Source organism: Pyrus communis, chromosome 2 (assembly GCF_963583255.1).
Source record: "Pyrus communis chromosome 2, drPyrComm1.1, whole genome shotgun sequence".
Taxonomy (NCBI): Eukaryota; Viridiplantae; Streptophyta; class Magnoliopsida; order Rosales; family Rosaceae; genus Pyrus; species Pyrus communis.
Genome location: NC_084804.1, coordinates 35,369,736 through 35,388,095, shown reverse-complemented (window position 1 = coordinate 35,388,095; position 18,360 = coordinate 35,369,736). Strand labels below are relative to the sequence as shown.

The 18,360-nt window shown below is 41.6% G+C and overlaps 2 pseudogenes; both read right to left on the bottom strand.

Annotated features, from left to right (window-relative positions):
* Positions 1 to 7,917: 7,917 nt before the first annotated feature.
* Positions 7,918 to 9,709, bottom strand: LOC137725116 (heat shock 70 kDa protein 8-like; annotated as a pseudogene).
* A 5,005-nt stretch (positions 9,710 to 14,714) lies between these two features.
* LOC137722416 (probable glycosyltransferase At5g03795) lies at positions 14,715 to 17,705 on the bottom strand (annotated as a pseudogene).
* Positions 17,706 to 18,360: the final 655 nt, after the last annotated feature.

Here is an 18,360-nt window from a genome sequence, read left to right as displayed (position 1 = left end):
ACAATTGTTGAGCCATTGTTGGTTATGCTGATGTAGGTTATTCGTCTGATCCGTAAAAAGCACTTTCTCAACGAGTTATATCTTTACTATTAGAGGTCAACCAAGTAGACCTTAGTTGCGAGTTTTTTGAACCATGTTGAAATTCTCGCCCTACATGAAGCTACGTGTGAATGTTTTTGGTTGAGAACCGTTGTCAAGCATATTTGAATCACTTGCAGACTTTCTTGGACGTTAATGTCCCTATAACTAAAGATGCTACCTATATTGACCAGACCAATAAGTGATACATTAAATGAGACAACACCAAGCATATTGCACCAAAATTGTTCTTCTCATATCGGTAACAAGAGCATCAAAAGATTGACGTCAAGCAAATCCATTGCCATGACACCTCACCAAATGTAGTTACTGCCAAAAGCAGATGCGACTTTTATTTGAGGATTTACACACTCAAGGGGAAGTATTGTAGTTCCAAGTTCTTTAGGAGTGTGATTGTGTACATCCTAGTAGGATTCTATAATATCTGTTAGATAGTTTCTAGTTGGAATTGTACTCCTTAGAGAGTAAGATTTTCTCCCTCACTACTATAAATAATGCACAATGGGGTAGGAAATAATCACCACAAAATCAACAAGCTCTCTCTTCTCTCTTTGTCTACCACGACCCTCTCCCTCTCATTTCACGTAGTAAAATAGGCCTAGAATAAACAACAATAACATCAAAGCCTTATCCCACTAATTGGGGTCGGCTGTATAAATCCTAGAATGCCCTTGGGCTCGGTTTCGTGCCATGTCTTCTGTTAGATCCAAGTACTCCAAGTCTTTTCTTAGAGTCTCTTTCCAATTCTTCCTCTACCTTTTGGCCCTGAGCCTCTATCTCGTAATCGCATCTTCTAACGGAAGTGTCTGTAGGTCTTCGTTTCACATGTCCAAATCACCTTAATTGATTTTCTCTCATCTTATCTTCAATTTCGGCTACTCCTAGTTTACCTTGAATATCCTCGTTCTTGATCCTGTTTGATGCTTGACCGCCCAACATTCCATGTCATAAAGCATTGCTGGCCTTATTGCCGTCCTACAAAATTTTCCTTTGAGCTTATACGATGGTTGCACATCCCACCCAATGCACTCTTCCACTTCATCCACCCTAAAACAATTCTACAAGTTTTTTCGTCTCTTTGTGGGGTTCAATTATTGAGACAACGAATCAAATACTTGAAATACATAACAACATATATTATGAATTGCATCACACCTATTAAAAAAAAAACATTAAATCAATTCGACAACAGCTATAAAAAAAGACAGCATATGGCTTTGCCTTCAATTACTTAGCTCCACGTAAGCAACTGAAGGCTCAGATGAAGATTTTGCTGCCATTTTTTAATGTTGTATGTTTATTTGGCAATTTTAACTTGTTATTTGAAGATGCTTTAAGTTATTATGAATGTGTAAATGCACGTAATCTCTTCATTATAGGGATTGATATTTGGACGTATTCTTCAATTGTAAGATTTGAACTAATCCCTTAATTTTCACTTCTTTCGTAGAAAATATGGTCTCTCTGTCTTCTTCTTCTATTTCTCCCTCGCTGGAACGCCATTTGCTCATTCAAACTTTGATTTTGTGTCCATCTCTCTTGTTTTTTTTTATTGTGTTCATCTTTCTCCTTGAACACCATTGTTTGTTCGAAATCTCGTGCAATGTTTGCTGGGTCGAAACTTCACGTCGGGTACTTCCATGCTTGATGATGTCCCCGATGGTAATCCGCTTTCATGAAAACATTATTTTACTATGACGGGCCTCTTGTGTTATTTCTCTTTTTAATTTTTTTTTTTTTTTTTAACTTTGAATAGATATACTTGTGCATGTGGTCCTTTTTTTTTATTTTTTTATTTTACCAGACTTCTTTCTGCTGTAGTATAAAACGTGTTATATTAAGTTACCTATATATATATGTGATCTTTCAATTTTATTCTGTTATATTGAAAGGACTTGTACATGTTTCATGTTTGGTAATCTATATTAGGTTGGATGATTTTTGTGTACACTCTGAAGCACAAGCACAAGCACAAGCGCTATCGCAATAGCAATTGTGAACACGAAAATTTCCTGCAACAAGAAACAAGAATACGTGTACAAAATATATTTTTTGTTTGTATTGATTTTGGGGTTACAATCTCTTTGTAATTTGATCCTCTGATTCTATCTTCGTAGGGTGAAGGTTTGTGGATGAGCTGTTGATCCAAAGGGCCGTCGGGGCTTGATCTAGGGATGAACAGTTGATGAACGGATCTTCGAGGGCTTTTGGGCTTGATCTTGAAGACTGGATGTATGGATTTCTTCAAGGGCTTTTGGGCTTGATCTTGAAGGTTGATGGATGAGCGGATCTTCAAGGGCTTTTGGGCTTAATCTTGAAGAACGATTGGATGTGTGGATTTGTTGAGGTTGTTGATCCAAAGGGCCGTTGGGGCTTGATCTTAGGATGAACGGATGAACACTTTCTTCAAGGGGGCCGTCGGGGCTTGATCTTGAGTTGGTGGAAGTTCTTCAAGGGCCGTTGGGGCTTGATCTTGAAGGATGAACGGATGAACACTTTCTTCAAGGGGGCCGTCGGGGCTTGATTTTGAGTTGGTGGAAGTTCTTCAAGGGCCGTTGGGGCTTGATCTTGAAGGAGGATTTGACGAAGAACGAAGAGTGCTTTCTTGATCCTTCGGGATTTGCTTGAGAGCTTTAGAGTTTCCAGGGGCCTCAAGGTTTTGGTGTAATGTAAATTTCCTTCTTTCTTTCTCTTCTTCCCCTCCTCTTCCTTTCTTTCTTCCTTCCTCCTCTTCTTTCTTCCCTTCGAAATGAATGCATTGGCCTCCTATTTATAGAATTCCAAAACTTGATTTTTGGATTTAAATAATCAGATGAAATAAATCATTTCTGCCAGATATTGACACATGTCCTATTTGATGACCTTTCCAATTTATTTCGATTTTTCGTTGAGTCACACGCTACATGTAAAATTTATGTGACACGTAAGCGTTGAAATTTTAATTATTGGTTAACATTCATTTCACCGAAATTTCGATGTCTACAAATGCCCCCACTTCAAGGCGCGTCGTTGACATGTGCTTGTCACATGTATGAGATGCGTTTTGAAGTTCTTTAATGCAGATGTCGATCCAAGGGCCGTCGGGGCTTGATCTTGAATTGGGCTGGAAATTTCTTCAAGGGCCATCGAGGCTTGATCTTGAGTTCGACTGGAAGATTTTCTGGTTTCTTCCAATCGTTGATTTTCCACAGGCTTAACCTTGAACTGGGCTGGAGATTCTTTTGGTCTCCTCCGAAGGTCTGAACTTGCTCCTTTTATATGGAGTTGAATTTGATTCAAGGGTGGTGAACACTTGATTTTGAATCGGACTTGTGATTTCTTCAAGGGCCATTGAGGCTTGATCTTGAACTGGGCTGGAGGATTCTTCTGGTCTCCTCCGCTCGTTGATTTTCCTTTGTACTACTCTTGAACTGGGCAGCAGGATTCTTCTGGCCACCTCCGCTCGTTGATTTTCCTTTGTGCTACTCTTGAACTGGGCAGCAGGATTCTTTTGGTCTCCCCCCGAAGGTCTACGAGCGGTTTCAGGATATGGCAGGCAAGTACAAGGTGGAGGTGCTGCCCTGTTTCTTTGTTCAATCTTTCCAATTCGTATTGAAGAGGGTTGGAAAGATTGAGGTTTCCTTGTCCCTTCTCTGGCAGTGTATCAACCGTTGAAGATGACTACTCGAGAGCAATACTAGGTAAGCAATCAGGAATAGATTCCAGGTAGTCGGTTCCATATCGGAAGACTGACTCCAAGTGCCGCTGACTGCTCTCTTTCACTTTGCCATGCGAGTAATAACAAAGACAAAGGAAAAGACAGGGAAAAAGCATGATATGAGATACCTTTGCTTTTGAAGAAGCAGCGAATGAATCAGCACATATATTTGTTGTGTTTATCTCCACATGCTTCGATGTATCATTTTCACTTGCCTTACTTGCACCCTTTGCAGAAGTGGTATTTCCTTATGCAGGTTTAGCATCTTCTCTTGTAGTATTTGTCCTCTGATGCAGGAGTTGAATGCAACCTTTGCATTTAAATGGTGCTTCACTCCTTGGTGGCAACTGGTTTGAGTGGAGGTTCCGACATATTGCTTTCTCTGTCCTTGTCTTGGCAGGTGAGAACAAGGGCAAAGGAAAAGATAGGGAAAAAGCATGATATGAGATACCTATGCTTTCGTCCTTGATGATATGAGATACCTTTGCTTTTGAAGAAGCGGTGAATGAATCGGCACATGTATTTGTTGTGCTTGTCTCCACATGCTTCGATCTACCGTTTCCTCCTGGGTCATCTGTACTCCAGGTATCTGGTATCTTGTTTGGGGGAGAAAAAATTGAGTATTTCAAGAGGCTTTGCTGGGAGTGCGCCCTCAGAGGTGAGGAAGAGTTGGGCATTTTCTTCAGGTCTGCCTTGCCATAAGAGACGAAGGTCGACACATATAGGGATTTCTTAATAGCAAGTGGTGGTACCGTTCTTTTACCCTTGTCGACAAACGTCTCTTCGATATCTGAACGACGCCTCTTCGATTTCTGAACGAGCGCCACTTTTGACAAAGTTGCACGCGTTTTCTGAAAAGCAGAGAAAGCGTCGCCGAACTTTGCGCTTGTCGGCTAAAGACGTGTAGTCGCGATGATGGCCTCCACGTGTTTTCGACTTTGTCAGATATCTTTTGACAAAGTTGAACGCGTTTTCTGAAAAGCTGCGAACGCGTCGCCGAACTTCACGCAGGAAAATCCAGATTTTTGAATCGGTGGTCGTGTCGCCTTGGCTTTTTATAGCGGTATTGATCACCCCAACATTCACACTCTGAAGATTGCCCATTCTTGAAAAATTGTCTCCGACCCTTTGAAATTTTTTTTATATCCCTTCTCTTTGAACACCTTTGAAAAATGACTAACTCATCGAACCTTTGCTTAGATTTGAGTCTCAGCAGCGATCCGGTTGTGCCCCGTCAAGGTAATGTATGGCGCCCTTCTTTTTTATCTTCTAACGGTCCTCTTACAGGTGAAGACTCTGTGATGAAGGACGCAACAACAGCTACGATAGTAGCTAGGAACCTCCTCACTCCTGAAGATAGTCGGCTGCTTTCAGGACGGTCCGATGAGTTGGCCGTTCAAGAGTCCCTCGCTCTTAGTGTTCAGTGCGCAGGCTCTGTGTCCAACATGGGCCAACGCCTACTTGCTCGCTCCCGCCAAGTTGAATCCTTGATGGCGGAGGTGGAAAGTCTTAAGCAAGAGATCAAACTGCTTAAGTACGAGAATAGAAGTTTGCATGTGCTTGCAAATAACTATTCGTCGGGCATGAAGAGGAAGCTTGATGAGCTGCAAGAATCCAATGGTCGAATGCAAAGTGACCGTCAAAGTGACCGTCACAGGCTTGCGACTTTCTTCCAGAGGCATCTTTTTCCTGGGTCATCTAACGTTCCACCCAGTATTGAGGCCTGGAATGCTCTAGCTTCAATGCCTCCCGCTCCGATGCCTTCCGCTTCTAGAGTTTTGCCAAGTAATGGGGCTTCACGTGAACATCCTTTGTGAAAGCTCCATCTTTTTTTTTTTTTTTTTTTTTTTTTTTTTTTTTGTACACACTTGTAATTTCTTGGAGATTAATGGACATGCTTTAGTGTATTGTGCTAAATACAGATAAAACATATATATCACCAAGATGTGTTATTTCCCTTTTTTTTTTTTTAAACACACTTTTGCAAGTGGTGCCATGTACCACCTTCTCCTTATTTTCTTCTTGACTTGCTAACAGTAGCTTGCCATTGTGAGTGGTTTCAGCTTTTGGCATTGTGAGAGCCGAATGCCCTCCAATCTGCTAATTTAAACAGTTGGCATGCCCTCCAATCTGCTATTTTAAACAGTTGGCATTTTACAGTGCTTCCCAACATCATCATCATTTCCCAACATCATTATTACTTCCCAACATCATCATTACTGCCTTTTTATTTTTTTATATTTTCTTTTCTTTACTTTCGGTGGTGGTGAAGCTTTTATATATATATATATATATATATATATATATTTCAGATGGTGCCAGAAGCACCATCATTTTTTCTTTCTTTTTATTTTATATATATATATTTTTTTTCTTTTTGCACATGGTTCCAGAAGCACCATCATTGTTTTTATTATATATATATATATATATATATATATATATTTATTTATTTATTTTTTTCTAATTTTTTTACTCTTCTTTTCAAAATGGGCTGATGGATTCCACCATTATCTTTTTTTATGTCTTCCACCATTACCTTTCTTTATAATTTTTTATGTCTTTCATCATTAGTCTTCTTTTCCCTTCTCTTTTTTTTTTTTTTTTTTATTATTATTATTTTTTTTTATATATATTTTGATGATGGGCAGAAGATGGAGCAGAGCTTCGGGATACCGGTGCTTCAGCAATGAAGGGCACGGGGTCGAGCTTGGAGCCGGGAGCTTGGAGTAGTAGGAGGTAAGAGACGGAGAAAGTCTTTGAGTGTGAGTTGACAAACTTTGATTTTGTCAATCCCATTCAAAGGCAGCAGCAGAGGCAAGCAGACGGATGAGATCTTTGGGTGTGAGTTGACAAACTTTGATTTTGTTGATCACATTCAAAGGCAGCAGCCATGACGGAGGTGCAGAAGCAGCCAGAGCTTGAAGTAGTGCAAAGCGTCGAGCTTCACGATCGGCTAGTCGTTTGACAGCGGTCACTGAAGTTCTTCGCCGATTTCGACCACGGTGGCCGGAGTGAGGAGCTTGAGGTAGTTAGTGGATCAGAAATCCTTGTCCATATGCTGCAGGTTGAGATGCGGCAGAAGGGTCTTCGACTAACATCACGAATCATCTTTGTTTGTTGGAGCTTTTTTTTTTTTTTTTTTTTTTTTTTTTTTTTTTTTTTCAATTCCTAATTGAAGCTGGAATTCGAATGAAACTTGGTCAGCAACCACTAGCGCCCATTCTTCTTTGGCTGGGCTTTCTTCGGGTTTCTGTCTCAATGAAGAACACCAAAAAGCTTTTGAAGACGACCATGGCCCGTCGACCGACAGAAGTTTGGGACCATAGCTGGGCATGTTGGGTTCCTCTTCCCTACTTGTTCAAACGTGCAGAGTGATGGCTTCTTCTCCATTGCATCTCTGAAAAGAGAGAGAGATGTCGAAAAAAAACTTCTTTAGACACCCAAGAGGCTGCAGGAAGCTGTGGGAAGACGGTTTGCTGCTGTGTTTTGGTGAAATCTCTGTTGGACATCACAAGTTGCAGGGTGTTGATGACGGCAAAGACATGGCGCAGCTGCTGTCTCTGTTTGGGCTTCTGCCTGACGTCGGCGGTTGCTGCAGCGTTATGCAAAGAAGGAAAGGCTGCTGCTTGTTCGTCCGTCACTGCTGTTGTTTTGTTCGAAACCGTCCTTGCATCATCGGCGGGTTTCGGGACCATCGCTGGGCACGATGGGTTCTTCTCCTCCACTTGTTCAAACATGGAGGATGATGGTTTCTTCTCCGATCGCAGGCTCCAAGTTGTTGGCTTCTCAAAATATCAAGACTCGATGTTACATTTGTTGCTTCTTTTGAAGCACTTGACATTCTAAAAAGAAGTTTTGGGTGCTGGACGCCACTGCTGCTGCCAGTGTTTGTATGAACGTGCTGTTTCGACTTAATGTCACGTGTTCCACAACCAACTTGATTTATTGGTCGATAATACCCTGCGGAAGATGAGGATTGCGCTTGACTTGATGTACCAAAACAAGGATTTACATTAGTTCGTTTTCTTGAATCACTTGTTGTGTTGACGGGCCGCTGCACTTTTTACCAGCGTCCATTATTGACTTTGCAATTTCCATCATTTTCCATGCTTTGTCGATATCATTTAAGCCACAACTGTCTCGATTTCTCGGTATCAACCTTTGCATCATGCAAGCACTGGCTTATGAGGCTCGCACACTTATCAAACACTGCTCGGTTAACTTCCTCAAATTCCTCCCGATCCACAACCTTACATATTTTGTCCCATTTCCCAAGTCAACATCAATCTGCACACTAGTTTGGGAGGAGAGATTGTGGATTGCCTCCTGTGTTGCAACTCGAAGTATGCCAACTGACTTTATGTCATCAAGTCCGTGGCTAGTTAAAAGAGTCTCGGAATCTGGCAACAGATGGCGCATCATACTCTGAAGCAAGTCTTCCCCTCCAATGGCAGATCCTGCTAAGGCTTTTATTTGGGAAATTCCTCCAGCTGTAGCAGTAACAGCTACATCACAGTATCCAGCACCCATGTTGAAGATTAGAGCAATCTTCTCAGATCCGGTGTTTACGTTCTGATTTGAAATCTGTTGCGCGTATAACAGCGCGACAGCAGTTGGTTCAGGCATCAGTCTGAGTACATGAAGCCTAGCCATGGCACAAGCTCTTTCAATACGAGTCAGCTGGAATCGGCTGAATGAAGCTGGAATGGTGAGAACAACATTCTTTATGGGCCGCTTTAGCTGGATTTCTGCCATTGCCTTGAGTTCCACAAAAAATATTGCCAGAACTTCTTCAGGAGTGGTGGATTTCCATACATTGTTCACCAAGGCTGCGATCAGTGGACGCACCCTTATGCCCAATGTTTGAACCAAAAAAGGAAGGCTTTTGCTTCACTGAACAACTGGATCGGTGTCAACCCTACCAATTAATCGTTTCATGTTGAAGATTGAAGCTCCAGATAACATGTCGTGCTCACTGAAGAGTTGATCGCTTACTCCCGCTGAAGGGTTTTCACCCTTGAATGTGAATACGACCGCATCATTTTCTGGTTTCTAATGTTCCTCAGGAGCTCAACCTGGGAGCCATTCCAGACAGCAACACTTTCTCAGTGACCCTTTTGAGCTCAAAAGCGCTTATGAGAGAAGCAGAAGCAGAAGTTGCAGAAGTTGCAGAAGATGGTGACTTGGGCCGAGGAGCTGCAGTTGGTGTAGACGAATCGCCGCGCTGGAGAAGCTCGTCGACGTCACCGGCATAGACGGAGGAGGCCTTAGGTGTGGTCAAACCGCCGTCGTCTTCAGCCGAGTAATCCTCGAACTCGGAGTTCGAGTGCGAACGCGAGAACGAGTCGACTCACCATTTTTGAGCGAGTGAGTGAACGAGCGCGTTCGGGGATCCAATGAGTGGATGACGCTGAACTGGGCTGCGTCGGAATTGAGATTTGGGGGGAATAGCCATGGATTCCATCGATTGATGGGAGAGAGAGGAGAGTAAAGCAGAAGGAGAGAAGAAGATGTGGTGCAGAAACGGAAGCGATGTCGAAGCTGTGCCTGGGCCCGGATTTGGGCTTCAACGAGGGTTCGAAGCACCGACTGGAGATCTTCCTGATTCGGGTACTCCGGCAATTGCAGCGCCTTCTTAGATTTCCATGTCTCCAAGCTCCATTTCGCCGGAACTGCATTGTGCTTCGTCGCCAAAGAAGAAGAAGACGCCGTCTGAGCAGCCTGCTGCTTCGGCGGCTTATCGGAGACAACTGGGTTCTTGGCTGGCTCGGCGGCGTGGACGGCGACGATTGGCCAGACGGACTTGATGGGCAGAGAGGGTTGGTGAGTTCTGGAAGAGGGTAAGAGAGACTGACCTTGAACGAAGCCGGATTTGGTGGGAATCAGGGCGCTGCTGCTTGTGAACGACATTTTTGGGAGATTTTCTGAAGATTTTTTTTTTTTTTTTTTTTTTTTTTTTTTTTTTTTCTATAGGGTGTGAAGGTACAATGAGATTGGAGAGAGAAATCTCAGAGGGTACCTCAGGAAGGGAAGGGAGAGAGAATCTGCCTTTGGACTTTGATGAGGGCCTGGATTTGTATATATATTGTATATATTTCCTTCTGTTTTTTTTTTTTTTTTTTTTTTTGAAGTGGACAATGACCACTTGTAGGTGTCTATATATATATATATATATATTTATACAAAGAATATGTAATTTTTTTTTTTAAAAAAAAAAATAATATTTTTTCCTTGTAATAAAACTGACTTTTATTTGTAAGTCTTTAATACAACCCTTATTTTTTATTTTGATATGACTGAACTCAAAGTTGAATGTTCGAGCTGCCTACGTACTCTTTCAAAGAAGAGATCAAGTCGTAACGTAGTTCAAATGAGTGATGATTTTTGATGATGATTTTGGTGATGATTTTGCCGTACACAGTTTATGCTCTTGCGGGCCAGGAGCGTTTGGTTGTCGCCTTTTAGGCTCGTGCGAACGAGGAGCTTTTGGAATTTGTCAAACGATCTTAGAGAGGCATTCCTTGCAATCTTTATAGCAAGAAGTCTTGACTGAGTGATTGAAGAAGTCTTTGGGGAAGAAATCGCGCATCGTGATGGCAACGGCCGATCTTTGTGTCATAACTTCATCATCCTCAATACTTTCATGTAGCTTTGAAGGTTGACGGTAGCTGCTTTGCCCCCTTTCCGATTGGTGAACTTGTGGAGGAGACCTATGTTTCTTGTGCATTTTCTTTGGAGTGACATAAGTCCATCCTTCAACTTCACTTGACTTGACTGACATGGTTTTGGAGCATGCCCCCAGCGGTTGAGGTGAAGATTTTGAGTTCAAAGAGCCAGAAGTGACAGTGGTATAGTTTGACTTCACCACATCATTAAGATCTAGCTCGATGATCCCCTTCTGAGCCAACTTCATGATGAGATCTTTTAGCACAAAGCACTTTTCCGTCGGATGACTAATGAAGCGATGGAATTTACAGTACCTTGGACTGTCAATACGGTTCATATCTTCTGGCCGTTTACACTCAGGTAGGTCGATCACCTTTTTGTCAAGCAAGTCTTTCAACATAGCAACCACGTCAGAGTCGGGGAATGGATAAGTCTTCTCCTCAAGCTCCTTCAAAGTGCGTCTACGTATCTCTTGATCACGAAAAGCTTCGGTTTGAATTGCCTTGCCTCGTGTATGGATTTTGACTGGAGTTGTGTTGACCGTCATTGCTTCCTTGGTGGGTTTCCACGCAGCCTTATCCACCTTTGGCCCCAAAACTTTGTCATTCTTGTAGTCGGCGATCTGTTCTTTCTTCCCATGACGGGTGATGCTTAACTCCATATCATGGGCGCGGGTGGCTAACTCCTCAAATGTTCGTGGTTTGATGCCTTGAAGGATGTAGTGTAGTCCCCACTGCATGCCTTGAACGCACATCTCAATGGCGGAGGTTTCAGAAAGCCGATCTTTGCAATCCAGACTTAAAGAACGCCATCTATTTATGTAATCGACGACAGGTTCATCTTTCCACTGTTTCGTACTGGTCAGCTCTAGCATGCTTACAGTACGGCGAGTGCTGTAGAAGCGGTTGAGGAATTCCCTTTCTAGCTGGTCCCAACTGTTGATAGACTCAGGTTCGAGGTCAGTGTACCAGTCAAAAGCGTTACTTTTTAGCGAACGCACGAACTGTTTGACGAGGTAGTCTCCCTCTGTCCCAGCATTGTTGCAAGTTTCAATGAAATGGGCGACATGTTGCTTCGGGTTGCCTTTTCCATCGAACTGCATGAATTTTGGAGGCTGATAACCCCTTGGCATCTTCAAAGCATCAATCTTCTTGGAGTAAGGCTTTGAGTACAGTACGGAGTCATGCGAGCTTCCTTCGTACTGTGTCTTGACAGTGCTTGCGATCATCTCCTGTAGCTGCTGGATAGAGAGAGATCCCATGAATGCCGTTGCTTGGTCTAGCTTCGGCTTCTCTTCAACTTTCTCCGCTGGTGGCTCCTCTTCTTCGTCGTCTTCTTTCTTTAATAGGCCAATATTTGGGTCGACTTTCACGTCGGGCAGCGCATCTAGTTGGTTGACAAGTGCGGCAATCTGCAAGTCCTTCTCTTCCACAGTCCGTGTGAGCTTTGCGATTGCTTCATTCATCTGAGCTAGCTGCTCCTCGATTGAAGTTGCTCCAGTGGTCATGACTTGCATGGTTGTACTGCCGCTCGGATCAGCGTCGGAGAGTAGGGACTCTGAGTATTTCTTCGGGCTTTCGTCTTCTTTACCTTCTTGAACCGTGATGTAGAAAACATCTTGGATCTCCTCTTCAATGCCGTTCTCTTGGGTTTGTTGGCATGAAGATTTGCCAGTGTGGACGATGATGCGCCTCCTTACCTTCAGTGGTCCTTTTGTGTCGACCTCTAGGATTGCTTGGCGCTTCATCCTTGAAGGAATCAAGCTTCGAGCGTCGTCTTTTTCTCCTAACCCATCGAGCTTTTCTTCCTTTGGTGTTGTCTTCCTCTTTCCAAAAAGCTTACCATTATCTTCAAATCTTTCTGAAGCTGATCGTCGCAGAGGAGAGATAGCTGTGTTGCTTTGTTTCTTAGGCTTTAACAACCTTTCAATAACAGAGCTTTGGGATGTCGGCGCGTTAAGCCTCTTGAAGACAGAGGTTCGGTCTTGACCACCAATGCGATTAAGCACTGAAGTTCTGGAGCTTGAATGGCTCATCCTATCGAAGACCGACGTCCGAGGGGAGGGTTTAGGCTCTTCTTGGTCTTGTTCAATGCTCACGCTGATGTGTTGAGCGCTAGCTTTCTTCACTTTGCTTGAAATCTTCACGGGTGCATTTGGTGTGAAGCCAAGTCCAGCCTTGTTGTTGTCAACTCCATAATCATGCTCCTTCAACTTCTTTTGAGTCTCGGTGAGGTCGCGATCTTTTTCGTTGACAGTGTTTGAAACCTTCTTTCCAAGATTTGAAGAGGAAGCAAAGTCATGCCCAGCCTTTGACATGAGTTCGTAGGCATTTGGGTTGAAGCCTTCTTCGGTCCTCTTAGTTGGAAGAGAGCTTGGTTTCACTATGACACCATGTTGCGCCTCCAGACGGTTGATGAGTCCGGCGGTTTGCAAGTTTTTCTCCACTGCAGTCTTTATCAGCCTTGCAATTGTTTCCTTCATCTGAACCAGCTGTTTTTCAATGAAGGTAGTGCCGATAGTCATGACTTGTTCTTTGTTTGAAGCCATGGACTGTGCTTTGAATATCTTGAACGGAGACAGAGATGAGAGGTAGAGATTGTCCCACTGGGCGTGCCAAATTTGTGAACACGAAAATTTCCTGCAACAAGAAACAAGAATACGTGTACAAAATATATTTTTTGTTTGTATTGATTTTGGGGTTACAATCTCTTTGTAATTTGATCCTCTGATTCTATCTTCGTAGGGTGAAGGTTTGTGGATGAGCTGTTGATCCAAAGGGCCGTCGGGGCTTGATCTAGGGATGAACAGTTGATGAACGGATCTTCGAGGGCTTTTGGGCTTGATCTTGAAGACTGGATGTATGGATTTCTTCAAGGGCTTTTGGGCTTGATCTTGAAGGTTGATGGATGAGCGGATCTTCAAGGGCTTTTGGGCTTAATCTTGAAGAACGATTGGATGTGTGGATTTGTTGAGGTTGTTGATCCAAAGGGCCGTTGGGGCTTGATCTTAGGATGAACGGATGAACACTTTCTTCAAGGGGGCCGTCGGGGCTTGATCTTGAGTTGGTGGAAGTTCTTCAAGGGCCGTTGGGGCTTGATCTTGAAGGATGAACGGATGAACACTTTCTTCAAGGGGGCCGTCGGGGCTTGATTTTGAGTTGGTGGAAGTTCTTCAAGGGCCGTTGGGGCTTGATCTTGAAGGAGGATTTGACGAAGAACGAAGAGTGCTTTCTTGATCCTTCGGGATTTGCTTGAGAGCTTTAGAGTTTCCAGGGGCCTCAAGGTTTTGGTGTAATGTAAATTTCCTTCTTTCTTTCTCTTCTTCCCCTCCTCTTCCTTTCTTTCTTCCTTCCTCCTCTTCTTTCTTCCCTTCGAAATGAATGCATTGGCCTCCTATTTATAGAATTCCAAAACTTGATTTTTGGATTTAAATAATCAGATGAAATAAATCATTTCTGCCAGATATTGACACGTGTCCTATTTGATGACCTTTCCAATTTATTTCGATTTTTCGTTGAGTCACACGCTACATGTAAAATTTATGTGACACGTAAGCGTTGAAATTTTAATTATTGGTTAACATTCATTTCACCGAAATTTCGATGTCTACAGCAATCACAATCACAATTACCATACCGGCGTTGCCTTTGTTTAGCATTGTCATGAACACCATCGCAACCACCGCTACCACTACAACGCAATACTCATACTTACAATATTTTTGATAAATCTTATGGTAGCCTTCTTAATTGTGTGGGGTTCGTTGATGTTTATCTACATGTATCACAATTTGTTTTTTATTAGTCTACTCTTATGTGTTTTTATTGTACCTGTATTACTGAGTAATTATACTTATCTACCTATATCAAGTTTTTATTTTTATAATCTATCTCATATTAATTTCTTATCTACCTATCGTATAGATTTTTTTTATTAATCTACCTCTATGTTTTCTATATATATATATATATATATTTTTTTTTTTTTTACCCAGATCAATGACACTTTATCTCCTTTATCACATGTTTACTTGTTTATCTATGTATATCATAAGTTTCTGTTCATAGTCTCCCTATAACACAATTAATTGTATTACATGTTTTTTTCTTTGTATAATCTACTTTTATCACAAAAATTAATGAATTCAAATATTTTTATCTAAAGACAAATTAGTATAAAAATATGTAATTAGATAATTGGCTCACTCAAAAAACAACATATGTTTTTTGACATGGATCTAAAAGCCCTTATATATTTATTATTTTTTATTGTAACTTTTCCCCAATTGGAAAAACGAAAAATTGTTAACAGTCCCATGGTATGTACCATACTACCATGCATGTAATATATGATACTGAAGGAAAAAGATTCTACTCAACTGGATCGTCCTCAATGCGGATGTTCAACCTCCTGAGCCAAATGGAGTGAACAATCATATGGAAAACATCGAATCTCTTGGAAGGTCCGTTCACCACAAAATGCCTCTGCACCTGTTTCACCCTCCTCTGCATTCTCAGGTACTGACTTTGTGATATTCCCATCAGTATCCTTTTGATGTTTGGTATGTCCTTCACTTGCACTTGCGCAGAAAACGACTTCCACTCCAGAACATCGCTGAACGGCGGAACATAGCTGTCCGAAATCAACACTGGAACACACTCTGCGTATATGGCTTCCACCACTCTCGGGCTTGCCACTTCGTAACCACTAGGGCACAAGCGGAACCTGATCTTCTTCAGCATTGATTCATAGGATACTCCGTTGGGGAGTTGGTCGTAAACTTGCAGGTCTTGGTCTTTTTCTTTCCATTCGTTTAGAAGCAGGTACCTTATGTGGCCGTGTAGCCGGCCTGCAAAGAAGGCAAGAATCGACCTTCGGGATGGGGAGAGACCACCAAGAAGTCCTTCGGTTTCCCCCGTTCAGAGATGGATTTCCGGAAATGAGACATCTTTTGAAGGGTTGAATCCTTCGGATGTGTTTGCGTTGCATAACACTCTTATGGAGTTGTGGTATAAATTAGGAACATAAGCAGATGTGCTCGGCCCCTGCATATGTACATAGACAAAATCAATTCATAACAAATTAGTTTGGTACCACTATTCTATTTGTAAGCCAGAGAATAAGACCAACAATATATATCAAGTGAACACCTGCCTTCATATGCAATCCCATCAGTAGATGAAGAGTCGGACACGTAGACATAAAAAAAACAGAAGATGAAAGATTGGATGTTCCAAGATCTCGTGTAACCTAAACCCAATATCATGTTTACAACTACAATACACAAAAATTTGAACTGTCAAGGAATGCGCAAATAATTAACAGTAAATTAATCAAGTGATCACTAACCGTATATATTGGACTATATTTTATAAAAAAAATATAGAAACAAATAAAACGGGAAAGAAAAAGAAAGAAAAAAGAGGGAAAAGGTTGGGAGGAACATATAAGATTCGTTGTTACCCAATCGTGACAAGAAAGCATAAAGTGATCAGCACCAAGGCTTCGATTCCAAAAGGGATGCTTATCAGAAATGACGTTGACATAGTCGATGACAGCTCGTCCGATGGGCTGAGTGTCATGGGAGTCGGCCACGTACAGGTACCGCACCAACATAACCACGCTAAAGGGAAGAAAATAAACGAAGGCCTCATCTGGATCTCTTGTTCTGTAAACATTCTCCATTTCCATTTCATGGATAAATCTCCCTTCTGTCGAATATATGCTTTTGCATGGACCGTTGTGAAATATTGGTGGCTCTCCTCCGTATACAAATTATCTTGAAATGTTTTTCCATCTCCAAGTAACTCCTGCAGTAATATAGATATAGCTCGATGATAATAAATTGTACCATATTTAATCAGTGATCATCTTGCGGATCACAAATTTGCACAAACACCACATGAACTTCTAAATGTTACCGAAATGAAAAGTCTTGTCTATTTACCATACAAAGTCCACATTTAATGTGAATATACCGCCTCTGTCCATATCCGTCAGAAATATCATCAATCATGTGTGTGTATGAGCACTTTTTCATGCACCACTTCCAGACCCCTAGACAACTTGTGTGAGAATTTCATTAATCACAACTTGTCTTCAAGGAAGCATAATATGTCCCACCCACGAACTTTAATCAACTACATTTTTATCTTAAATCATCTGAGTCTTTTAAGTGAAAAAAATAGCCTGAAAAAAAGGCTCGCATGTGTTGCACATGAAAGTTTGAACTAAATTTTTTTACCTAAAAATAATGGAAGTGGTACATTAATTCACTCTAAAATACAAGTTTAACTGATATATTGTCAAGACTTTTAGTTCGGATGGTATATGCGGGTACCCATTATAGTCCATGGAGTATTTGTGGAAATTTTGCCTATATATTAGTACTAATACTATTACAGAGAGAGAGAGAGAGAGAGAGATTATATATGGTATAATCGTTAAGATTATACGTACCTGTGAAAAGCATTTGCATTCCTGTAAATTGGTCCATGAGGAACATAGTCTGGATCTTCATGGGTAGAAGTTAGATTTCGAACTCGAGCAGCTTTTCTTATGGAAGCCCGAACTCCGGCCAAATTTGCTTCAAGTTTCTCCAACCTGCTATATCTCTTTATTGGTGTACTAGTTATTATAGCGGACGTCCCATTGGTTTCATCAGATTCTGTACCATTGATCCACACCATCCCTTGTTTTTCTCCCTACGGTACATACAACTAGTGCCGTTAGATAAACAGGAGATTCTTGTTAGCTTGAATAAATACATTTATTGCCAATGGTGGCGGAGAGCTTTCTCTTCAACCCACTGCATCCCTGGTTTAGAGTTCAGAACCTCTCTCTCTTCCTAGTCTAGCTTAGAGTAGTAATATCACTTGTAATAAATGAAAGACAAAGTACAAAGAAATCTTACATTATTTTGATGAGGGACAACTTTTTCATTTGGTTTTGAGGAAGAAGTGATGTTATGAGCCTGTGCAGCAGCTTCAAGAACTTGAGGAGGCGGCCTTGGTGGTGTTGCAGTTGCAGAGAAAGCTAGTGATGAAGAAGAAGAAGAATAGTCTTCAGTCTCCAATACGTTACCAAATCTCCGTGACCACGAGAGCAAACTCGTGACGCCCAAACTGGATACCGGCACGGATATTACAAAAAATGGCACCACAAAAGCTAGAATCAAAACTTAATAGGAAGACGACCACAACAAATAATTTGGCTTCGTGTTGTTGAGAGGAGGTTTCATCTCTAGATTCTAGATCTCTCTCTCTCTCTCTCTCTCTCTCTCTCTCTCTCTCTCTCTCTATATATATATATATATATATATATATATATGTTTTTCCACAAGTACCAGTCACAATTTATCACTCACTAGGTAGTAGTAATGTAATGAATAGTGAGCATATTTTGCAGCTTGATGCATAACTTAAACTGATGGTTATTCCTTGCTGCTCATAAAAGTCATTCTTTGGTAAAGGGTTGTACATATGGAAAAGCTTATATACATGTGTGTGTGTGTGTGTGTGTGTGTGTGTGTGTGTGTGTGTGTGTGTGTGTGTCTGTAAGGATAGGACCAGGAAAACACTCATAACATGAGGTGTTAGAATCCAAGTGAAGTGTTCGCCACCTTCGCGTTATCCTCCAAAAGAATTAGTCATTAATGAGACTCCCTGCAATCACTTATCCATAATTTATCAATAACGTAATGCTATATAGACACATTTGCTGACAAATTCTGTAATACATGAGGGTTCCACATATAATGATATGGCATATCTTTATTAGAGAAATGTGTTGATTTTGCTTCTCTAAATAACGTACGTTATTGTTTACAGATGTGAGACACACACAAACACAACCTTTTGGATGTCAAAGTCTCTGTCTGACCATCAGAGTTTCCT